This window comes from Triticum dicoccoides, chromosome 7B (assembly GCF_002162155.2).
Source record: "Triticum dicoccoides isolate Atlit2015 ecotype Zavitan chromosome 7B, WEW_v2.0, whole genome shotgun sequence".
NCBI classification, from domain to species: Eukaryota; Viridiplantae; Streptophyta; class Magnoliopsida; order Poales; family Poaceae; genus Triticum; species Triticum dicoccoides.
The window spans coordinates 158,715,405-158,734,748 of record NC_041393.1 but is presented as its reverse complement, the minus strand read 5'-3'; positions in this window follow the sequence as shown (position 1 = coordinate 158,734,748).

Here is a 19,344-nt window from a genome sequence, read left to right as displayed (position 1 = left end):
TGTTTAATGACGCTGATTCGAATACGATCCATGTCAGACCCAAAGGGGTTAAGCTATGATTCAAATATGATCAAGAAGCCCCCAAGTGGGTTTGGCAGTATGCCGATCAAGTGGGTATCGACAGCTATGTTCTCTTTGGTTCGAATACAACCTATGTTTGAACAGGAAGCCCCCAAGTGACCATGGTTAGATTCAGATATGATCATAAGCCAGTCCAAAGGGAAAGCCGAATTCAGATGTGATCCGCTCCCTGTTGGTTGTCTCCACTACTTGGTAAAGAAGACACATAGATTTTTGAGGGTAAAAAGGATGGAGGTCCTGCTTTATTTCTTTATATAATATATACATTGTCAAAAAATATATACATCCTGAAAGCCGGTGGCTTAAGTATAATAAGGCCGGAGATGAGAAATATTCCACAGCCGGCGGGTCTCCTCCTCCGACTTATGTGAGTCTTTGTGCTTTCGAACATCGATGAGGTAGTATGACCCGTTGTGCAGATTCTTGCTGACCACAAAGGGCCCTTCCCAAGGCGGGGATAGCTTGTGCATATCAGACTGATCCTGGATGAGCTGGAGCACCAAGTCACCTTCTTGAAAGGTTCTGCTCCTAACCCGGTGGCTGTGATAGCGGTGCAGGTCTTGTTGATAAATCGCCGAGCGGGCTATTGCCAAGTCTCGCTCCTAATCTAATAAGTCAAGTGCATTTTGACGAGCTTCTTAGTTGTCAGCCTCAACGTGAGCCACCACGCGGGGTGAATCGTGCCGGATGTCACTTGGCAGGACTGCCTATGTACCATACACCATAAAGAAAGGCGTGTAGCCTGTAGATCTGTTAGGCGTAGTGTTGATGCTCCATAACACAGAAGGTAACTCCTCCACCCAACAACCCGGAGTCCGCTGTAAGGGGACTAAGAGCCGGGGCTTGATACCTTTCAGGATCTCTTGATTAGCTCTTTCTGCTTGACCATTGGATTGAGGATGAGCAACAGTCGAAACATCAAGCCAGATATGTTCTCTTTGACAGAACTCTTCCATGGCACCCTTGGAGAGATTAGTGCCATTATCAGTTATGATGCTATGTGGGAAACCAAAATGAAAGATCACCTTTTTCATGAGTTGAACCGCCATGGCTGCATCACATTTACTGACCAGCTCTGCCTCAACCCACTTTGTAAACTTATCCACTGCCACCAGGAGATGTGTCTTTTTATCCTTAGACCTCTTGAAAGGCCCAACCATGTCAAGCCCGCAGACTGCAAACGGCCAAGTGATTGGGATCATCCTCAATTCTTGAGCCGGCACATGAGCTCGTCGTGAGAACTTTTGACAACCATCACATTTGCTGACCAGATCTTCCGCATCAGCATGAGCCGTCAGCCAGTAGAAACCATGACGGAAAGCTTTTGCTACCAGAGATTTTGACCCGGCATGATGGCCACAATCCCCTTCATGGATCTCACGAAGTATTTCTTGGCCTTCTGCAGGGGACACACAGCGTTGAAACGCCCCAGTGACACTTAGGTGATGTAACTCACCGTTAACAATCGTCATAGATTTGGAGCGCCTGACGATTTTTCTTGCCAAGGTCTCATCCTCAGGTAACTCACCCCGGGTCATATAAGCCAAATAGGGCACTGTCCAATCCGGGATAACGTGAAGAGCCACCACCAGCTGTGCCTCCGGGTCTGGCACTGCTAGCTCTTCCTCAGTAGGCACCTTGACAGAAGGGTTATGTAAAATATCAAGAAAGATGTTAGGTGGCACCGGCTTACGTTGGGATCCCAATCGGCTTAAAGCATCAGCCGCCTCATTCTTCCTTCGATCAATGTGCTCCACTTGATAACCCTTGAAGTGACCAGCCACAACATCTACTTCACGATGATAAGCCGCCATAAGGGGATCCTTGGAATCTCACTTGCCTGACACCTGCTGAGCCACGAGATCTGAGTCGCCCAAGCATCTTACCCAGCTTAAGTTCATCTCCTTAGCCATCTGGAGACCATGGAGTAAGGCCTCGTACTCAGCTACATTGTTAGTACATGGAAACATAAGCCGGAGTACATAACAAAATTTGTCACCTCGAGGGGAAGTTAACACCACTCCAGCCCCCGAGCCTTCTAGCTGCCTGGACCCGTCAAAGTGAATCGTCCAATATGTGTTATCTGGCTTCTCCTCAGGTGCCTGTAATTCTGTCCAATCATTGATAAAGTCCACCAAGGCCTGAGACTTGATGGCAGTACGTGGCATATACTTCAAATCATGAGGCCCAAGATCGATGGCCCACTTGGCGACTCGTCCTGTGGCCTCCCTATTCTGGATGATATCTCCCAAAGGGGCAGAACTTACCACAGTTATAGGATGACTTTGAAAGTATTGCTTCAATTTCCAGTTGGCCATGAACACTCCGTAAACGAGCTTCTACCAATGTGGATACCTTTGTTTAGACTCAATGAGCACCTCACTGATGTAATAAACCGGCCGTTGAACTGGATGCTCCTTGCCAGTTTCCTTACGCTCCACCACGATGGCAACACTGACGGCTCGTGAATTGGCAGCCACGTATAGTAGCAACAACACTTTATCAATGGGAGCCACAAGAACCGGCGGTTCAGACAACTGTCTCTTCAAGTCTTCAAAGGAAGCATCAGCAGCATCACTCCAGACAAAAGTGTCTGTTTTCTTCATCATCTGATATAGCGGTAGCGCCTTCTCACCTAACCGGCTTATGAACCGTCTTAAAGCGGCAACACGACCCGCCAGTCGTTGAACATTATTGATGCACGCCGGCTTAGACAGAGAGGTAATCGCCTTAATCTTCTCCGGGTTAGCTTCCATGCCTCTATTTGACACCAGAAAACCTAAGAGCTTACCCGCAGGTACACCAAACACACACTTGGCCGAGTTAAGCATCATCTTGTAAACCCGGAGATTATCAAAGGTCTCTTTCAAGTCAGATATCAAGGTTTCCTTTTCTCTGGACTTCACCACAATGTCATCCACGTAAGCATGAACATTACGTCCAATTTGATCGTGCAAACAGCTCTGCACACACCACTGACAAGTCGCCTGGGCACTTTTGAGTCCAAATGGCATAGATACATAACAGAAGGCTCCAAACGGAGTGATGAAAGCCGTCTTATCCTAGTCCTTAACTGCCATTTTGATCTGATGATAACCAAAGTAAGCATCCAAAAAACTCAAACGTTCACAACCCGCCGTAGCATCAATGATTTGATCAATACGGGGGAGAGCAAAGGGATCAGCTGGACAAGCCTTGTTTAAATCCGTGTAGTCCACACACATCCGCCAAGTGCCGTTCTTCTTGAGGACAAGCACCGGGTTAGCCAACCACTCCGGGTGAAAAACTTCAATAATAAACCCGACCGCTAAGAGCCGGGTGACTTCCTCTCCAATAGCTTTCCGTCTTTCTTCATTAAAACGCCGAAGAAACTGCCTGACCGGCTTATACTTCGGATCAATATTGAGAGTGTGCTCAGCGAGTTCCGTCGGTACACCCGTCATGTCAGAAGGTTTCCATGCAAAGATGTCCAGGTTCTCACGGATGAACTCGATGAGCGCGCTTTACTATTTGGGATCCAAATTGCTGCTGATGCTGAACTGCTTAGAAGGGTTACCCGGGGTAAAGTCAACAAGCTTTGTCTTGGCCGCCGATTTAAACTTCAACGCCGGGTCGTGCTCTGTAGTTGGTTTCTTCAGGGAGGTCATGTTTGCTGGGTCAACATTATCTTGATAAAATTTGAGCTCTTCCGCTGCACAGGCCGACTCAGCATAAGCCGCGTCGCCTTCTTCACACTCCAACGCCACCTTCCGACTTCCATGCACAGTGATGGTGCCCTTGTGACCCGGCATCTTGAGCTGCAAATAAACATAACACGGCCGGGCCATGAACTTAGCATAAGCCGACCGCCCGAACAGAGCATGATATGGGCTCCTGATTTTGACCACCTCAAACGTCAACTTCTCAGCTCTGGAATCATATTCGTCTCCGAAGGCCACCTCCAGCTCAATCTTGCCAACTGGGTAAGCCGACTTACCAGGGACCACTCCATGGAAAATAGTGTTGGATGTCCTCAGATTTTTATCAGTTAACCCCATGCGTCGAAAGGTCTCATAATAGAGGATATTGATGCTACTACCCCCGTCCATGAGCACCTTAGTGAATTTATATCCACCAACCTGAGGTGCTACCATTAAGGCCAACTGACCCGGATTATCGACCCGTGGAGGGTGATCTTCTCTGCTCCATACAATGGGCTGTTCTGACCACCTCAAGTAACGGGGAACTGCCAGCTCGACAGAATTCACGGCCCTCTTACAAACCTTTTGGTCACGTTTGCATAAACTAGTGGTAAACACGTGGTACTGCCCACCATTCAACTGCTTCGGGTTGCTTTGATGACCCGACTGCTGCTGCTGCTGCTCTCCTTGACCAGACTGCTGTTGAGTATAGCCTCCTTGACGCCCCTGAAAGCCGGAGCCTGAGCCGCCACCTGGGCCATGAAAACCGCCAGCCCCTGAACCGCCACCAGACCCATTATGGCCATCATAGGTGTTGGAATTCTTAAACGCCTTCATGATCGCGCAATCTTTCCACAGGTGTGTGGCAGGCCGCTCCCTAGTGCAGTGTCTCGGGCAGGGCTCATTGAGTAGCTGCTCAAGAGATGGGCCTGACCCGCCGGATCGAGGCGGCTTACCCTTACGTCTCTGATTGTTACCTTGCATATTGGCATTGGCCACAAACTCCAGGTTACCGTCCGCCTTACGCTTATTGCCGCTTTGATTCCCTGGGTTATGCTGTTGACCCTTTCCATTGCCGTTCCTTTTTCCCTTCCCTATCTTCTCATCGTCAGACACGGGATCCTTGGTACTATCAGAATCGGCATACTTAACTAAAGCCGCCATCAGCGTACCCATATCCTTGCAGTCACGTCTAAGGCGCCCCAGTTTCTGCCTCGGCGGCTCAAAGCTACAATTCTTCTCCGACATAAGGACTGCAGAGCCGGCATCCATCTTGTCAGATGAATGAATTATCTCCTTGACCCGGCGTACCCAATGGGTGGTGGATTCACCCTCCCCCTGCTTACAATTTGTCAAGTCCACAATCGACATAGATTGCCTACAGGTGTCCTTGAAGTTCTAGATGAATCGGGCCTTTAACTCTTCCCATGAACCAATGGAACTGGGTGGCAAACCTTTTAACCAAGACCGGGCCGTTCCATCTAACATCATGGTGAAATATTTAGCCATCGCCACGTCACTGACTTCTAACAGCTCCATGGCCATCTCATAACTCTCGATCCATGCTCTGGGCTGTAAGTCGGCCGTGTAATTCGGCACCTTTCGAGGCAACCGCACATTACGCAAAGCCGACACCAGGCAAGGAACACCACCGGTTCTAGTGGCTACTCCCGCCTCAACGGAGGTCGTTGGATACTCTGGAAAATCTTGATGTGCCATCTGTTGAGCCGCTAACTGAGCCGCCCGCTCGTTCTCCTGCCGTATTCGATCTTGCACCGGATTATAGCCACTGGGCTGGTTACGGCGTTGGGCGTTGCTTGACAAAGCTTCCAACTCCATGTGCCTGCTGTAACTCGGGCTCCGGTTCTGGCGAGGCGGCGCTAACCAAGGCGGGGGAGTTGAATGAATTCTGTCCCGGCTGTAAGAATAGGTCTCCTGCTGAGCTAAGGCCGTATGGAGAAGTTCTCTGACTCTCCGGGTCTCCACTGCCGCCGGGTCATCACCGTCCATGGGAAGAGCCTCCAAACGTGATGAAGATGCAATTAAGTTCTCCATGGGGTTGGAAAAGTGACTCGGTGGAATCGGCACATAACGCGGCGGTGGCATGCTCACGTGAGGTGGTGCCATTTCCTGAGGCTGAGCCGGCCCTCCTGTTCCGGCTGTCATAAGCTGATTGGCCTCTGGCGGGTTACTTGGGCCGGCTCCGGGTATAGCAAAAAGAACCCGAGGGTCGTAATTCGGAGGTAAACGGGACTAGGTTTTCTGATGTCTCCTCCTCATTACCTCATTAGATGCATTTAAGCTCATCGTGAGCTGGTAAGCTTCTGACTGCAACCGCTGTGCCCGAGCGTTGAGAGCCGCCCGCTCTGTAGCTAGTCTAGTATCCTCAGCTGCCAAGGCCTCCTTGGCCTGAGCTATCTCCTCACGCACCCGTGCTACCTCCACGTCATGCTCATCTTTGTCTGCAGGAATAACCGTTGCGGTTAACAGGGTCGTAAGCTTGTCCATGAGGTCTATCAGCACCTGAGCCGGTGGGCGCACGGGGCCGCCTGCCCCGGCTACTCCAAACCCGGACATTACTACTGCAGCAGCTGTAGAGTTTGAGCCGGGCTGAGTCCCAGCCATGAAGACTCCTGCCCATCTTGGCGGCTCACAGGGGTCCGGAATATTGATGCCATCGGAACAGCCCCCGAGTACGCCGTCTTGCAATTGGTACAACGAATCTGTTGAGCCAGCGGACGAATCACCGTCTAAGAGGACGGCCGTCTCTACCCTATCTTCAGATCCTTCAGAGAGTTCCTCTCCGTGGATGCAGCCCACGAAGGCACGCTTCACAGCAGGTTGAGTCCGGGTCTTCCTCGCACGCTGAGCCGTCTCGATGAGGTCGGTGCAGTTGTCCGGCTCAGGGCCCGGCTCACCGATCCGGCTGATGAAGACGTGGATTCCGCCGAAGGGGACCCGGTATCCGTACTCAATTGAGCCGGCGTCGGGACCCAAGCCTTCGTCGTCGATGTAGATCTTACCGCGACGACTCTTGGTCATCCGGCCCACTACGTATCCCTTGAGCCCTTCGAAGTTGCCCTTCAAGAACTCAAATCCACCGTGCGCTGGCCCCACGGTGGGCGCCAACAGTCGTGGAATTGTCACGTCAGTTGTCCTTGTGAAAGGACTTAGTTGTGGAGCCATCACAACTAGGAAGCTTGAAGAGGTTAAATCGGGACAAAGGACATGAGAGGGTTTATACTAGTTCGGCCCCTTACGGTGAAGGTAAGGCCTACGTCTAGTTGGGTTGGTATTGATGTTTCGATGACCAGGGAGTAAGATATGCTATGCCCGGCTCTCGATGAGTTGTTTCTTGCCCTAAGCCGCCAGCACGTCGTCCCCTTATATACACGGGTTGACGCCCTGTGGCTTACAGAGTCCCGGCCGGCTTATAAACAATGTCCGGCTCGGTGACCAGTTAAGTCTACCTTATGGTACAAGTCATGCCTTTATGGCGGTTTACTACAACGGGCCTTAAGCCGCCTGTGGGCCTTAAGCCCTTTATTGAACCGCCATCTTCATGCTTGGTCTTGGGATTCTCTCTGGTGAATCTTCTTGCGTAACCCGACCCCTCCTGGGCGGCTTACAAATAGTTATATCCCCGACATAATTACTAGGGAATGGTCTAGGATTAAACTTTCCTCTATAAGCATTGTTTCCAAAACTATTCCTACCAACAAAATTCACATCCATAGATTCATTATTATTCTCAATCAAAGTAGATAAAGGCATATCATTGGGATCAATAGGAGCACTCTTAGTAGCAAATAATTTCATAAGTTCATCCTCGAAACATTGATTTCTTCTATAGCATGCACTTTTTTACTAGAAGATCTTTCGGTGTGCCATTGAGAATAATTAGCCATAATATTATCAAGAAGTTTTGTAGCATCTCCTAACGTGATTTCCATAAACGTGCCTCCCGCGGCCAAATCTAAAAGATTTCTAGAAGCAAAGTTCAAACCGGCATAAAATTTGTGTATGATCATCCATAAATTCAAACCATGAGTAGGGAAATTGTGAATCATCAATTTCATTCTTTCCCAAGATTGGGCAACATGCTCATCATCAAGTTGTTTAAAATTCATAATATCATTCCTAAGAGTGATAATCTTAGCGGGAGGAAAATACTTAGAGATAAAAGCATCTATGCACTTGTTCCAAGAATCAATACTATTTTTAGGCAAAGACAAAAACCAAACTTTAGCACGATCTCTAAGTGAAAATGGAAATAACTTCAATTTAACAATATCATTATCCGTATCTTTCTTCTTTTGCATATCACACAAATCAACAAAGTTGTTTAGATGAGTAGCGACATCTTCACTAGGAAGGTCGACGAATTGATCTTTCATAACAAGATTCAGCAAAGTAGTATTGATTTCACAAGACTCAACATCATTAAGAGGAGCAATCGGAGTACTAAGGAAATAATTATTATTGGTATTGGATAAATCACACAATTTGGTATTATCTTGCGCCATGGCAACAAGTAATCCAACACACAAGCAAACAGAAAAAGGCAAGCGAAAAAGAGAGGAGAAGATTGGGAAAGAGAGGGCGAATAAAACGGCAAGGGTGAAGTGGGGGAGAGGAAAACGAGAGGCAAATGGCAAATAATGTAAATGCGAGGGAGATGAGTTTGTGATGGGTACTTGGTATGTCTTGACTTGAGCGAAGACCTCCCCGGCAACGGCGCCAGAAATCCTTCTTGCTACGTCTTGAGCTTGTGTTGGTTTTCCTTGAAGAGGAAAAGGGTGATGCAGCAATAGTAGCGTAAGTATTTCCCTCGGTTTTTGAGACCCAAGGTTTCAATCCAGTAGGAGGCTCCTCAAAAGTCCCACGCACCTACACAAACAAACAAAGAACTCGCAACCCACGCAATAAAGGGGTTGTCAATCCCTTCACGGCCACTTGCGAAAGTGAGATCTGATAGAGATAATATGATAAGATAAATATATTTTTGGTATTTTATAATATAGATGCGAAAAGTAAAGATGCAAATAAAAGTAGATTGAAAGCTTATATGATAAAAGATAGACCCGGGGGCCATAGGTTTCACTAGTGGCTTCTCTCAAGATAGCATAAGTATTACGGTGGGTGAACAAATTACTGTCGAGCAATTGATAGAAAAGCGAATAATTATGAGATTATCTAGGCATGATCATGTATATAGGCATCACGCCCGTGACAAGTAGACCGACTCCTGCCTGCATCTACTACTATTACTCCACACATCGACCGCTATCCAGCATGCATCTAGAGTATTAAGCTCATAAAGAACAGAGTAACGCATTAAGAAAGATGACATGATGTAGAGGGATAAACTCATGCAATATGATATAAACCCCATCTTTTTATCTTGTATGGCAACAATACAATACGTGCCTTGCTGCCCCTGCTGTCATTGGGAAAGGACACCGCAAGATTGAACCCAAAGCTAAGCACTTCTCCCATTGCAAGAAAGATCAATCTAGTAGGCCAAACCAAACTGATAAATCAAAGAGACTTGCAAAGATAACTTAATCACACATAAAAGAATTCAGAGGAGATTCAAATATTTCTCATAGATAAACTTGATCATAAACCCTTGATCATAAACCCATGAATTGTCGACAATTCATGGGTTTATGATCAAGTTTATCTATGAGAAATATTTTAATCTCCTCTGAATTCTTTTATGTGTGATTAAGTTATCTTTGCAAGTCTCTTCGATTTATCAGTATGGTTTGGCCTACTAGATTGATCTTTCTTGCAATGCGAGAAGTGCTTAGCTTTGGGTTCAATCTTGCAGTGTCCTTTCCCAATGACAGCAGGGGCAACAAGGCACATATTGTATTGTTGCCATAGAGGATAAAAAGATGGGGTTTATATCATACTGCATGAGTTTATCCCTCTACATCATGTCATCTTTCTTAATGCGTTACTCTGTTCTTTATGAGCTTAATACTCTAGATGCATGCTGGATAGCGGTTGATGTGTGGAGTAATAGTAGTAGATGCAGGCAGGAGTCGGTCTACTTGTCACGGGCGTGATGCCTATATACATGATCATGCCTAGATAATCTCATAATTATTTGCTTTTCTATCAATTGCTCGACAGTAATTTATTCACCCGCCGTAATACTTATGCTATCTTGAGAGAAGCCACTAGTGAAACATATGGCCCCCGGGTCTATCATTTATCATATAAGTTTATCATCTACTTTTATTTGCATCTTTACTTTCCAATCTATATCATAAAATACCAAAAATATATTTCTTCGCAAGTGGCCATGAAGGGATTGGTAACCCCTTTATTGCGTTGGTTGCGAGGTTCTTGTTTGTTTGTGTAGGTCTGTGGGACTTCTGAGGAGCCTCCTACTGGATTGATACCTTGGTTCTCAAAAACTGAGGGAAATACTTACGCTACTATTCCTGCATCACCCTTTCCTCTTCAAGGAAAACTAACGCAAGCTCAAGATGTAGCATTTCACAACTAATGCCACCTGGAACACCACAGCGAAATGGTTTGTCCAAACGTCATAACTGTACTTTATTAGATATGGTGCGATCTATGATGTCTCTTACTGATTTACCGCTATTGTTCTAGGGTTATTCTTTAGAGACGGCTGCATTCACTTTAAATAGGGCACCATCAAAATCCGTTGAGACGGCGCCTTATGAACTGTGGTTTGGCAAGAAACCAAAGTTGTCATTTCTCAAAGTTTGGGGCTGTGATAGCTATGTGAAAAAGCTTCAACCTGATAAGCTCGAACCCAAATTGGAGAAGTGCGTCTTCATAGGACACCCAAAGGAAACTGTTGGGTACACCTTCTATCACAGATACGAAGGCAAAATATTTATTGCTAAGAATGGATCCTTTCTATAGAAGGAGTTTCTCTCGAAAGAAGTGAGTGGGAGGAAAGTAGAACTTGATGAGGTAATTGTACCTTCTCCCTCATTGGAAAGTAGTTCATCACAGAAATCAGTTCCAGTGATTCCTACACCAATTAGTGAGGAAGTTAATGATGATGATCATGAAACTTTAGACCAAGTTACTACCGATCCTCGTAGGTCTTCCAGAGTAAGATCCGCACCAGAGTGATACGGTAATCCTGTTCTGGAAGTCATGTTACTAGACCATGATGAACCTACAAACTATGAGGAAGTGATGATGAGCCCAGATTCCATGAAATGGCTTGAAGCCATGAAATCTGAGATGGGATCCATGTATGAGAACAAAGTGTGGACTTTGGTGAACTTGCCCGATGATCGGCAAGCCATAGGAAATAAATGGATCTTTAAGAAGAAGACCGACACAGACGGTAATGTTACTGTTTAAAAGCTCAACTTGTTGCAAAAGGTTTTCGACAAGTTCAAGGATTTGACTACGATGAGACTTTCTCACCTGTAGCGATGCTTAAGTCTGTCCGAATCATGTTAGCAATTGCTGCATTTTATGATTATGAAATTTGGCAAATGGATGTCAAAACTGCATTCCTGAATGGATTTCTTGAAGAAGAGTTGTATATGATGCAACCGGAAGGTTTTGTCGATCCAAAGAGTGCTAAGAAAGTGTGCAAGCTCCAGCGATCCATTTATAGACTGGTGCAAGCCTCTTGGAGTTGGAATAAACGCTTTGGTAGTGTGATCAAAGCATATGGTTTTATACAGACTTTTGGAGAAGCCTGCATTTACAAGAAAGTGAGTGGGAGCTCTGTAGCATTTCTAATCTTACATGTAGATGACATATTGTTGATTGGAAATGATATAGAATTTCTGGATAGCATAAAGGGATACCTAAATAAGAGTTTTGCTATGAAATACCTCAGAGAAGCTGCTTACATATTGGGCATCAAGATCTATAGAGATAGATCAAAACACTTAATTGGACTTTCACAAAGCACACACCTTGATAAAGTTTTGAAGAAGTTCAAAATGGATCAGTCAAAGAAAGGGTTCTTGCCTGTGTTACAAGGTGTGAAGTTGAGTCAGACTCAATGCCCGACCACTACAGAAGATAGAGAGAAAATGAAAGTCATTCCCTATGCTTCAGCCATAGGTTCTATCATGTATGAAATGCTGTGTACCAGACCTGATGTATGTCTTGCTATAAGCATAGCAGGGAGGTACCAAAGTAATCCCGAAGTGGAGCACTGGACAACGGTCAAGAACATCCTAAAATACCTGAAAAGGACTAAGGATATATTTCTCATTTATGGAGGTGAAAAAAGCTCGTCGTAAACGGTTACATCGATGCAAGCTTTGACACTGATCCGGATGACTCTAAGTCTCAAACCAGATATGTATTTTTATTGAATGGAGGAGCTGTCAGTTGGTGCAGTTCCAAGCAGAGCGTCGTGGTGGGATCTACGTGTGAAGCGGAGTACATGGCTGCTTCGGAAGCAGCAAATGAAGGAGTTTGGATGAAGGAGTTCATCTCCGATCTAGGTGTCATACCTAGTGCATCGGGTCCAATGAAAATCTTTTGTGACAATACTGGTGCAATTGCCTTGGCAAAGGAATCCAGATTTCACAAGATAACCAAGCAGATCAAGAGACACTTCAGTTCCATCCATCATCAAGTGTCGGAAGGGGACATAGAGATTTGCAAGATACAAATGGATCTGAATGTTGCAGACCCTTTGACTAAGCCTCTTCCACGAGCAAAACATGATCAGCACCAAAGCTCCATGGGTGTTAGAATCATTACTATGTAATCTAGATTATTGATTCTAGTGCAAGTGGGAGACTGAAGGAAATATGCCCTAGAGGCAATAATAAAGTTATTATTTATTTCCTTAATTCATGATAAATGTTTATTATTCATGCTAGAATTATATTAACCGGAAACTTAGTACATGTGTGAATACATAGACAAAACATATAGTCCCTAGTATGCCTCTACTTGACTAGCTCGTTAATCAAAGATGGTTATGTTTACTAACCATAGACATGTGTTGTCATTTGATGAACGTGATCACATCATTAGAAGAATGATGTGATGGACATGACCCATCCGTTAGCTTAGCATTGTGATTGTGTCAGTTTCATTGCTATTGCTTTCTTCATGACTTACACAACTTCCTCAGACTATGAGATTATGCAACTCCCGAATACCGGAGGAACACTTTGTGTGCTACCAAACGTCATGACATAAATGGGTGATTATAAAGGTGCTCTACTGGTGTCTCCTAAGGTGTTTGTTGGGTAGGCATAGATCGAGATTAGGATTTGTCACTCCGTGTTTTGGAGAGGTATCTCTGGGCCCTCTCGGTAATACTCATCACTATAAGCCTTTCAAGCATTGTGACTAATGAGTTTGTTGCGGGATGAAGTATTACAGAATGAGTAAAGAGACTTGTCGGTAATGAGATTGTACTAGGTATTGAGATACCGACGATCGGATCTCGGGCAAGTAACATACCGATGACAAAGGGAACAACGTATGTTGTTATGCGGTTTGACCGATAAAGATCTTCGTAGAATATGTAAGAACCAATATGAGCATCCAGGTTCCGCTATTGGTTATTGACCGGAAGTGAGTCTCGGTCATGTCTACATAGTTCTCGAACCCATAGGCTCCGCACGCTTAACGTTCAATGACGATTGATATTATGACTTTATGTGATATGATGTACCGAAGATTGTTTGAAGTCTCGGATGTGATAACGGACATGACAAGGAGTCTCGAAATGGTCGAGACATAAAGATTGATATATTGACGACTATATTCGGACACCGGAAGTGTTCCGGAGAAGTTTTGGATAAATCCGGAGTGCCGGAGGGTTACCGGAACCCCCCGGGGAACTAGTGGGCCTAGATGGGCCTTAGTGGGAGAAGAAGAAGGGCCAGGAGGGGCTAGCCGCCCCCCTCCCTTGAGTTTGAATAGGACAAGGGAAAGGGGACGCCCCCCCCTTTCCTTCCCTTCCCCCTCTTCCTTCCTCCTTCCCCCTCTTCCTTAGGTGGAAACCTACTAGTACTTGGAGTCCTATTAGGTCCCCTCTCTTGGTGCGCCCTAGGAGGGCCGGCCGGCCTCCCACCTTGATCCTTTATATATGGGGGTAGGGGGCACCCTAGAACACACAAATTGATTGTTTAGCCGTGTGTGGTGCCCCCTCCACAGATTTCCACCTCGGTCATATCGTCGTAGTGCTTAGGAGAAGCCCTGCGCCAGTAACTTCATCATCACCGTCACCACACCGTCATGCTGACGAAACTCTCCCTTGACCTCAGCTGGATCTAGAGTTCGTGGGATGTCACCGAGCTGAACGTGTGCAGATCGCGGAGGTGCCATACCTTCGGTTCTAGGATCCGTCGGATCGTGAAGACGTACGACTACATCAACCGCGTTATCATAACACTTCCGCTTTCGGTTTACGAGGGTACGTAGACAACACTCTCCCCTCTCGTTGCTATGCATCACCTAGAGACAGATCTTGCATGATCGTAGGAATTTTTTTGAAATTACTGCGTTCCCCAACACTAGCTAGGATAACCACCGCCTGCATGCATGTGGCGCAAAGAGGTCCTGCGTGATGTTTGAATAGCCATTTTCACAATTTTCATGTGGCACGTGCCTCAGAAACCAAAAAGTCTCCACACTGAGTGAGGTGTACTTGTTGACGGACGCATACATATAGTATGCTAGTCCCCTCTCACCTCTTCGACGTGTACTATATATCACCATAACATAAACAAAAAAGATTCTACTTTGCTGGTCAAATTAACCTCACTACCGGCTTTTTGTCAAAGTGATGGACGACGACCTCACGGGCCCACAGAAAAGCGTCATACGCGATTATCAAGTGTCGTGTAGGACATCCATCGATTGCATGTGGCCAAAACATGTATGTATGAAAGGGTTGTGATGTTTTAAATTACAAATTCACGACTCTCATGTGGCACGTACATGCCTAACAAAACAGCCAACCCTGTAACATCCCCAACATCACACTACAGTAATCATCCTCTGATCATGCTAAGTCATCACCTTATTCCATTTTTTTCACAGTGGATAAACACCTCCTATCAAAATCCTCTCTGAAATAAATTCAAATTCAAAGTGATAAATAAAAGTTGTTCAATTCCAGGAACTAAAATGTTCCTACTTTTGAAAATAATCCCAATGCAATTATAAAATTGGAACCAACCTCAAAAAAATTCGCAAAATGCCCCTGGATTATAATTTGGTGGTCCAGCAACATTTATCTTGCCTTATTTAGTTTCTAAAAATACCTAGTCACTTCCAAATGCCTTGAAACATTTTGTGGCAGTTTCATAATTCACAAAGTATTTATGTGGCCTAGTTCCATATTTATCGAAAGTGTTTTGGCAGCCCTAATTATTTTTAGACAACTTCTGTTAATAAATAAAAGAAAAACAGACAAACTGGAAAAGGGGAAAATGCTAAAGGCCTACTGTGCACTAAAGGCCTATTACTACAGTATTAGGCCCAGCCCGCCACAAGCCTCCTTCAACCTCAATACAGAGAAGAAGGCAGGGGATGTGCGTGGCACGCATCCGCGCCGCCATGGCCACCATGGCCACCATGGCCGCCGTGTCAACCATCTAGCGAGCCCCCGATGCGTATAAGGCCCTCCCCGATGCGTGAGACAACCCTAGTCCCCAAATCCCCCTGTCCCTCGCTCATATTCGACGACCTGGAAGAGGCCGAGCTCGCGGTCGTCGTCATCGTCGTCGATCCCGTGGCCACCGGCCTCCCTTCGTCGCGCCAAGACGTCCAGGAGCTCCGCCATCGTCGTATCCGTCGCCATCGCCTATCGGTTGGAGCTCGGCCTGCTGCCTCGCCATCGCGCGGTCTTCTCCTGTCGGCCGCCCCCACCATCGCCGTCGATCTCCACCACCGGCGCCTCCCGGCCTCGCCAAGCTCGTCCACGGCCTCCCGGGCTGAGCCTCCGCTCGTTCCCCCTTGCTTCCCCTCTCCCCGACGCCGGTTGTCGCCGTCCCGCGCCGCCCAAGCTCCGGCCGTTGGCCGTGGTTCGTGTCCGTGCCTCACGCCACGGCGCCCCGTCGGCCGTCCCCTGGCCGCACCCCGCTGCTCCCGTCGTCATGCGTTGTACCCGCGGCCCCTTTGCCTGTGCGCGCCCGCAATGGCTGCTGCATGTGGCCGCTGCCTAGTGCTTTGCCGTTGCTGCCGCTGAAACTCTGCTGCTGTTGCCTGCTTCCTACTGTCTCCACTGCTTGCTGCTTGTACTGGTGCTGGCTGCCCCTTGTGCCGTTGCTGCTGCTTGCCGTTGCCGCCGCTGCCTGTTGCGTCGCTCGTGTTGCTGCCGCTACTGTCCGTCGGTGCCGCCGCTCGCTGTCCCGCTGCTACGGCCGGCCATGGCCGAGCTGTGGGTGAGTGTGTGCAGTGTGCGTGTGCGTGTGTGTGTTCTGCATGGTGTGTGCGCATGCAGCTGGCCATGGCCGTGTGCGCCCGTGTGTGCAGCGTGGTGTGTGTGTGCGCCGTGCGTGTGGCCGGCGGAGTGGCTGGCCCTTGCTTAGATTAGTGCTACTAGGGAGTATTAATTAGTGCTAAGTTAGTCTAGTAGTAGATGACATGTAGACCCTTTTAAATAAGTTAGATTTATTTATTTGTTCAGGTAAATAGTCAATGACATGTGGATCCGGTTTGATCCTGTTGAACAGTCAACAGTTGACTGGTCAACTGCTGACTGGACTAGTTGAATGGGTCAACCCAGCCTTCTGGTCCCATCTGTAAGCCAATATGGCTAGCTGCAGCTAGGTGTAAAAAGTAATTTTACTGTTTATATTCGTAATATAAATAAATTTAGAAAAATGTTTAAAATTTGAAAATTAATAGAAAATTAACCGTAAGTCGATTGAAAAAGTTTAATATATGAAAGTTGCTCAGAAAAATCCAATGAATCTGAATACGCAGTCCGTACATCTGTCACATGCCCCTAGCATGATGAACATGGAACCGCCCGCTCTCTTCCGTTTGTCCGGAAAATGCCAAATGCCGGGAAAACCCCTCCGGATGTTTTCCCTCTCCGTCTGCAACGCTTAGTACCGCGTTAGGTCGCCCCTAGCACCGCTTATTGCCATGTTATGCTTTTGTGATGCTTTGATTGCTCGGTTATTTATTGTGTTCCCCCTCCGTTACTTCTTTCCTGTAGACCCCGAGACCGCTGTCGGTACCCCTGTGATCGACTACATCGACGACGAACCCTTCTCTTGCCAGAGCAACCAGGCAAGCCCCCTTTGATCATCCCGATATCGCCCATTCCATTCTCTCATGCGTGCATTAGATTTTGCTACTGTAATTGATTGCTCCTATTCTGATGCATAGCCTGCTTTTGTACCTGCTTTCATACCTTACCTGCTTATTCTAACTGCTTAGTATAGGTTGGTTAGTGATCCATCAGTGACCCCCATCTTGTCCCAGTTGCCCCGCTTTATGTTTGAAGACCCGATCAACGGGATCGAAGACCAGGCCCCGGCACCGCACATCACCCCCTTTAGTTGTACGACTCTGCAGAGTTACTATCAAGTGCCAAGGGTGAGACCTCATCAGCACTTCTGATGTTAACCCGGTAGTGTAGCTATTCGGTCGTGGTTATCGAGGGTGATTCCGCCTTAACCACTTTCGATACAACTCTGTCGTGCAACCCCTCAAGTGTGAACCTCGAGGGTGGATCCTCTTACGTTCACCTTGATGATTACATCAAGTGGAATACACCGAGGGTGATTCCTCGGGTTTTCCCCTTGATGTTTGGACACACGGATACTTGGACTTTACAAATGTTACTTGGAAAGGCGAGTCGGCCCTGAGGGGTACACGTGAGTGATGTGGAGACGGGTTAACCTGGAGGGTACCCGAGAGTTGAATACGAGGCGTGGCCGGGCATTCTTAGCCCTTGCCGCAAGTCCTCGAGACGGGGCGACGGGGTCACATCTTTCGTGAGTCTCTGCTCGTGACCGCACTACCAAGACACGGTTTGGATATTTAATCTGAGGGGCCTCTGGCCTGATAGCACTAACCATCACGTGGGCATAGTATGGGCGTTCTGCATCATATGCATCAGCCGAAGCTTAATAGACGTCAGCGACTGAGCGGCGCGCGCCGGGTTGGATTGGTAAGCACCTGCCTTTTTAAGGAGGTAGCTAGGTCTGCTCACCGGCCGCCCTCGCAATGTGCAGGAGTTCCCAGGGCGATCGCCCATGACCCCTAGGGGAATAGGTTTAGTCCGGCATGCTGACCTCTCTATTAAGCCTAGGTCGGGTTGCGGCGTATTGTTTGGCCGAGGCCAGGCATGACCTAGGAAAGTGTGTCCGGCCAGAGTTAATCGAGCGTGGTGGGTAAGTTGGTGCACCCCTGCAGGGAAGAAAACATCTATCGATAGCCTGTCCTATGGTAACGGACACTCGGAGTTGTATCCCGATCGATACAACTAGAACTGGATACTTGAGGTGATAACTGGATAGTATGGCTTTGGGATTGCTTTCTCGTAGGGAGTCGAGAAAGGATCTCTGGCCGAGGTTGATGTCACTACTACTACTTTACGTTATGCTACTCTTACCTCTTCTGATGCTACAAGATGCTTGGAGCTGCTTGAAGATGCTAGTCTTCGATAGGACTAGGCTCTCCGCCCTTATTCTGGCATTTCTGCAGCCCAGTCCACATATACAACCTCTCTTTGATAATGTTGCATATGTAGTGTAGATCCTTGCTTGCGAGTACTTTGGATGAGTACTCACGGTTGCTTTACTCCCTCTTTTTCCACCTCTTTCCATTCTTCTCGGATGTCGCAACTAGATGGTGGAGCCCAGGATCCAGACGCCACCTTCGACGACGACTGCTACTACCCCGAGGGTGCCTACTACAACATGGAGACCGTCGACGACCAGGAGTAGTTAGGAGGCTCCCAGGCAGGAGGCCTTGCCTTTTCGATCGATGATGCTTTTGTGCTAGCCTTCTTAAGGCAGACTTGTCTAACTGATGTCTGTACTCAGATATTGTTGCTTCCGCTGACTCTTGTGTTTTCGAGCTTATGTATTCGAGCCCTCGAGGCCCCTGGCTTGTAACATAAAGCTTGTATTATTTTAATTTGTGTCTAGAGTTGTGTTGTGATATCTTCCCGTGAGTCCTTGATCTTGATCGTACACATTTGCGTGTATGATTAGTGTACGATTGAATCGAGGGAGTCACAAACCCACACGGTGGGTCACAACTCGTAGTGTACTGCGAGCCACTCGCCACCCCGTACGCACACACCCACACACACCGCGAATCCACCGCAACTACGATGCATGTTAAATTAATTATCTCGTGGTGAACATATATATGTTACCAAAGGAGGGACGTTTTAATTTTGAAAAAAATCAGAGATCATTAAGATGTTTTATGCTGTGTTTGGATGTCTGTATTGGAGACCTCTGTATTGTATTAGTTTTAATTCCATTTCAGCCAGGGAACTGTAATGAACATGAATGTGAATTCAGTTGTTTGGATGTTAACTGAATTGGCTCACGGAATCCTACAGAGGTTTCAATACGGAATCATGTTTGGATGTCAAACTATGGAATTGCATAGC